Below are 6,897 nucleotides of genomic sequence, written 5' to 3'. Positions count from 1 at the left end.
CCATATCCTGTAGGATAGCTATAACCAAAAAGATAATAACAAGTGTTGGCAAGGATATAGAGAAATTAGAATCCATATATATTGCTGGTGGGTATGTAAAATGATGCAGTCACCATGGAATAGTTTAACAGTTAAATGCAGAGTTGTCTTTTGACCTAGAAATCTCACACCTAGTTATATAGCCAGAGAAATGGAAACATAGGTTCACACAAAAGTTTGTACAGACGTTCATAACTGCATTATTTGTAACAGCCAAAAAGTTGTTTCCACTTGTCTACCAAGTGATGAATGGTTAAATGGATTATGGTATATCAATTCAATGGAATGTTACTCAGCAATAAAAAGGAATGAAGTACTGATAAATGCTATATCAAGGATGAATTTTGAAAACATTCTAAGTAAAAGAAGCCGGTAAAAACACTCCACATGTTGTATGATTCCATTTGTTTGGAATGTTCAGAAGAGGCAAATCTATAGACACAAAAATAGATTAGTGGTTACATAGGACTAGAAGGTGGCAGGAAATGGGACATGACTGATGGTGGGTATAAGGTTTCTTGTTGGGATGACAAAAATGTTTTAAAATTGATTGTGATAGTGTTTGTACCATTCTATGAATATACTAAACCATTGAATTGTACCCTTCAAATGGGTATATTATATGGTATATAAATTATATCTCAATAAAGCTGTTTTTATCAAAAAAAGTTGAGCAAAGACATAGAGAAATGTGGATAAATCTAAATCAGCATTGACTACATAAGACAAAAATAAAAAGACCTTGTAGAATACAAGAAAGAGACCAACTTAAACATGGGTAAAATAGTTGAGTTGACATTTCTCCAAGGTAGACAAATGGCCAATGAGTACATGAAAAGATGCTCAACATCTTTAGTCACTGGGGGAAATTCAAATAACCACAATAAGAAACCTCCACATACATAAAAATTTAATTTTTTTTAAAGGAAAATAAATGTGGAGAAATTTGGAACCCTCATACATTGCTAATCAGAACATAAAATGGTGCAGTCACTTGGGAAAGTGGCTCAGCTTCCTCAAAAAAGCAAACATAGAAATTACCATATTGCAGTACTGCACCTAGCAGTTTCACCACTAGGTCTATACCCAAAAGAATGAAAACAGGGACTGAGACAGACACTCGTTCACCAATTTTTATCAAAAGCATTGTTCAGTAACCAAAAGTTGGAAACAACCTGTGTCCATCCACAGATAAATAGATAAACACGATGTGGTGTATCTACACATACCTATACAATGAATGTTACTCCATCGTAAAAAAGGAATGAAGTTCTGATACATGCTACAACATTGACAAACCTTGAAAACTACCACTCCTATTCAACAATGTGCTAGAGGAGCTAGACATCATCACATAGGATGGTAGGTAGGATTGCAAAGGAAGAAAGAAGCTTTCATTATGTGCATATGATGTGATCACCCACATAGGAAATCCAAGAAAAATCTGTAGACAAACTACTAGTCTAAAGAGAGGAGTCAAGTAAGACTGATGGGTTGTAAGACCAAAATACAAAGTGCAATCGAGTTTCTCAATACCAACAACAAACCCCAAGAAGGAAATTAAAACAAGTTACTGAAGGACATACAAATTAATTCAACCTTTTAAGGGGCACTTTGGCGAGAAAATAAAGTGCACAAATGAGATTTATGTCTAAGAATGTTTAGCACAGTTTATAATAGGAAAAAGAGAAAAATCCTGTCTCATCAGGATGGGTTAAAAATTAAAATAGAGAACACCCATATAAACGACTCTTATGATGCCATGACAGAATATAAGGCAGCTCTTTTCTCATTGATGGGGAGATAAACATCTGGAATATAATCGAGTTAACAGGTATGTATAATTCGATTCTATCTTTGTAACAAAATAGTGACTAAATCTTTGTAAGAAAAGATTCCTTGTAAGAACATAATCTTTGTAAGAAAATAGAGACTAAATACAATAGTAATAGCAAGCATTTATATAGTACTCACTGTGTATCAGGCACATTATACACATTAACTCATTTAATCCTCACACCAACCTCAGGAAATATGTATTCTTTTTACTTTTCAGGACTTTTTTTATGTGTGTATTTTTGTTCTTATTTGTCAGAGAAAGAGAGCGAGCACAAGCAGGAGGAGAGGCGGAGAGGGAGAACCAGGCTCCATTGTCGAGCGAGGAGCCCGATGCAGGACCTGGTGTCAGGACCCTGGGGTCATGACCTGAGCCGAAGATAGACACTTAACAGACTGAAACACCCAGGCGTCCCTGAAGTTCGTATTCTTATTGTCCCTATTTTGCACACGAGGACAGTGATGCACAGAGAGCCCAAGTACTTACCCAAGATTATACAGCTAATATACATTGAGGCAGGATTTGAAGTCAGGCAGCCTGGATCCAAGAAAATGAATGCTCAACCATACTGACTCAGTGTCACTATATGTACTGACTACATCGTTTACACAAACATTCGTGCTGAGATCAATACATACATAAAGGAAAACTGATAATTAGAAAATTCTAACTTTGTGTACAATTTGTGTTCAATCCTTCTGTCTTAAAACTTCTTCACCTCCAAGTCCCTCCAACTCAACTTTACAAGAGATATCTACTAATTTCTGTGTAAGGCGTTAACTAATTATAAGGCCATAATATACATTTTAATAGATAGCTCTTCAAAAGCAAAATAATTGTACAATCCAAAAGAATGAAACCGTAATAGTAGAGTGATAAGTGGTGAGGTCTGCATTTTACAGAAGGAGGACTGGATTAAAATTCATTAAAATGAATGACCATATACTCTCAAATTGTCTGTATATGTACACTTGAGTGCATGTGTTTGTAATTTCTGTGTGTTGTTAATATTTTGAAATTAGAAATGAAAACTGGGCTTTCACATTTTGTTTATTTAGTAACAAAAGCCCTAATAAAATGGGAACTTGGGGAACCAGGGTTCTCACTGTAGGGGAAGAAAGAAACAAAGAGAGAAGGGGTAACGGCAAGGAAGAACCGTGTGAAATTGGCTCACGATTAGAGGTTTCCCTATGTATTGATACAAATTTGTGATTTAATATATATAGTTGAACTACATGAACTGTATTCCCTCCCTCTACCCCTCCCCCACCAAAAAAATCCTATAAGCAGTGACACTTTAGTGGCAATAGCAAACCAAGCACTCGGAGTTTGTTTTCTAAATGTCATTCCTCCACACTGGGGCGCCTGGGTGGCTCAGTGGGTTAAAGCCTCTGCCTTCAGTTCAGGTCATGATCCCAGGGTCCTGGGATAAAGTCCCGCATTGGGTTCCCTGCTCTGTGGGGAGATTGCTGCTCCCTCTCCCCCTGCTCCCTCCCCCTACTCTCTCTCTCTCTCAAATGAGTAAGTAAAAATTCTTAAAACAAATTAATATCATTCCCAAGTAAACATCCTTCCCCAATGGTTGCAAAAACTCATGAATGAAAGTTTCATGAGGAAAGGATCACGATCTCAAAATATTTTCCCAGAGAGTACTTATTAACCTTACAGCAATGATGACTTTATAGTTGAGAAATGTAGTGGACACCGTATTAACCAAGTAGTCAAAGTTAACATCACCAGTAATAAAGCATTGGTATCACGTGCCTCTCTATCAGTATGATGCACCGAGGAAGACACAGCCTCATCGATCCACCATTTCTGTCAGAAATGCAAAAATCTTAATCCAATACTGAGAAACCACCATACAAGTCCAAACTGAGCATCATTCAATGGAACAACTGGCCACAAAACTGTCAGCATGGTGAATGACAAGGGAAGACGGAGGTACCCCTGTCCCAGGTAAAGGAAGACCAAAGGGACATACCTGTGGGCTAAATGCAGTATGCATCTTTGATCACAGAGAAAAGACTGGTGTGAAGGACATTACTGGGAATATTGGTGATGTTTAAATATGGACAGCGTATTAGATACTAGTATTTTCCCAGTGTTAAAAGTTCTTTAATCATTGTTCTGTGATTCTGCAAGAGGCTATCTCATTCTTAGGAAAATACACAACAAATGTACAAGGGTAGAGGGGCGTGACCGTTCAGAAAACAAGGAGAGCGGGGCGCCTGGGTGGCTCAGTGGGTTAAAGCCTCTGCCTTCAGCTCGGGTCATGATCCCAGGGTCCTGGGATGGAGCCTGGCATCAGGCTCTCTGCTCAAGAGGAAGTCTGCTCTGCCTCCACCCCCCACCCCCGCTCTCTGCCTACTTGTGATCTCTGTCAAATGGATAAATAAAATCTTTAAAAAAAAAAAAATAAGGAGAGCCACAAGGATGATAATGTGTGTGTACAGAGAGAAAAAAGCCTGAAACACAGCAAATAAGCAAATGAGGCTTAAGGTTAGTTTATTTACCCAGATGAAGGATATATGAGTGCTCTTCTCACTTTTCTGGTACCTCTTCTGTAATTTTGAAGGTAAGTCAAATTTTAAAAATTTACAAAGAGAATGTTCTGTATGTCCTTACAGTGGAAAGTTGTTAGCCATAAAAAAGAAGGAAATACTGGTACATAGGCTGGATGAACCTTGAAAACTTTATGCAAAGGGAAAGAAGCCGGTCACAAAAGGCCATACACGTATTGTATGATTCCAGTTCTATAAAATGAAATATCTAGAGAGGGCAAATGCATAGAGACAGAAAGTAGATTAGTAGTGCCCAGGCCCAGGGGTTGGGGAGTAGGGAAAAGGGAAAGTTCGTGATACAGAGTGGCTGCGGAACCACTACGGGGTTTCTTTCCGGGGTGATGAAAGTGTTCTGGATTTAGATATGGTGATGGTTGCCCAACTGTGAATATACGAAAATATACTAAAAAGTGAATAAAATACTACACCCTGAATTGCACACATTACAACAGTGAATTCTGTGATATGTTAATTGTATCTTCATTAAAAAAATGTGGATGTACAAGGAAATGGGGGGACTCCAAGGAAGGCTTTCGCACAAAGCTGTCATACCTTGCCTTCTTTTTCCCTGCTCTTTCCCTCCAAACACATATACAAACCAAAAAGGCTTAAAATTGGCACATTTTCTGTCTTTTAAAAGAGATTTCATAAAATGCCAATTGTTCCATATTTACAATTTGTTGTTTTAACACCAAGATTTGTCATGTTTCTTAGGTAGTCCTGCTTTGCTGTGTTTCATTCACGAGTATGCACATATCTTGCTCATTCCCACATGCTCTTAAAAAATTTCTCAGGCACCCACAGTGTTGCAGTCTGCCTATGTTGGCAGTATTTACATCCTGAAAAAAATCTGCCTCTTTTCCCATTGCTGTAAGAAACAGAGCAAAACAAGGCAAAAATCCTACATTACTTTGCCATATTGGTTTCATCAGCTGTCACGTAAGAAGCATGTGATTCACTGTCTTTAAAATCAAAGATCAAAAACAGGTGGCTCACTAGAGGCACCTCTACTTAACCTGTGAATGTTTTCAACCACGCTGTCCCAAGAAAGTTCTTAGGACAGTTACATTAAACTAAAATCTCTGGGTGTTGATGGGAAGGGGTTTGTCACATTCAGAGGACGATGATCAAGCTGTAGAGCTCCCTAGACATTCGTCCCTTGCCTTTCAAGCCTCCTTTGTACTTTCAAAGAATTACAAGTGTCCTGTTAATCCTTTTCTTATTTATTTATTTATTTTAACGATTTATTCATTTAGTTAGCTATTTGAGAGGGAGGGAGCACAGAGGGAGAGGGAGAAGCAGACTTCCTGACAAGCAGAGACCCCGACATGGGGCTGGATCCCAGGATGCAGAGATGACCCAGGACCTGAGCTGAAGGCAGACACTTAACCGATGAAGCCATCTAGGTGCCCCTTTTTTTAATTTTTTCAATAATATTTATCTGATAGAATTATTTAGAAAATAAGTCTTAGCTGAAATAATATATATTTCGGAATGTATTAATGTAAACTGTATGGATTTGAAATTCGGCTAAAGGAATCTATTGCTTATCTGACTACCCTGAACATGAGTAGCTAATTATCTCCCTTTTCCCACCAGCTTTAGAGTAGTTAATACATCTTTTTAAAAAAAATTTTATTTATTTTTTTGACAGAGAGAGATCACAAGTAGGCAGAGAGGCAGAGAGAGAGGAGGAAGCAGGCTCCCTGCCGAGCAGAGAGCCCGATGTGGGGCTCGATCCCAGGACCCCGGGATCATGACCTGAGCCGAAGGCAGAGGCTTTAACCCACTGAGCCACCCAGGCACCCCTAGTTAATACATCTTAAATAAATAATGAATAAACACAATTACAGAATGGTAAGGCTTTGACATTGAATTCTTCGCAAGTATGTAATTCATTCATTCACTCAAAAATTAATTTTTTTGTTTTTAGATTTATTTATTTTGAGAGAATGAGAGAGCAGGGTGGGGAGCCAGAAGGAGAGGGAGAGAGAATCTTAAGCACACTCTTAGCTGAGTGCAGAACCTGATCTCATTACCCTAAGATCAGGACCTGGGCCTAAACCAAGAGTCAAAGGCTTAACTGTCTGTGCCACCGAGGTACCCCACCAGACAATGTTTCTTGAGAACCTGTTATATATTAGACGAAAATAAGCAAATATCAACACAATGTTTGTTCTCATGAATTTTAGAGTCTGGAGGTGAAGACAAAATTTGATCAGATATTCACAGAAATTAACATGTAATTTCAAACTGAGACAAGTGATGAAAGAAAGGAACATGAAAACACAGAACCTGAGGTAGACTAGAGGAGGCTTCCCTGAGGAGATAAATACTGGAGATAAATACTTCAGGGAAACAAGTAGAATTTGAGTTAATTGGACTAGGACCAGAAAGAAGAGCACTCCCCAAAAACATTTGCAAAGTCCCCATGGCAGGAAAATGTTGGAGGAAATT

The sequence above is a fragment of the Mustela nigripes genome, chromosome 13 (genome assembly GCF_022355385.1).
Source record: "Mustela nigripes isolate SB6536 chromosome 13, MUSNIG.SB6536, whole genome shotgun sequence".
In the NCBI taxonomy this organism is placed as follows: Eukaryota; Metazoa; Chordata; class Mammalia; order Carnivora; family Mustelidae; genus Mustela; species Mustela nigripes.
This window is presented reverse-complemented; position numbering follows the sequence as displayed.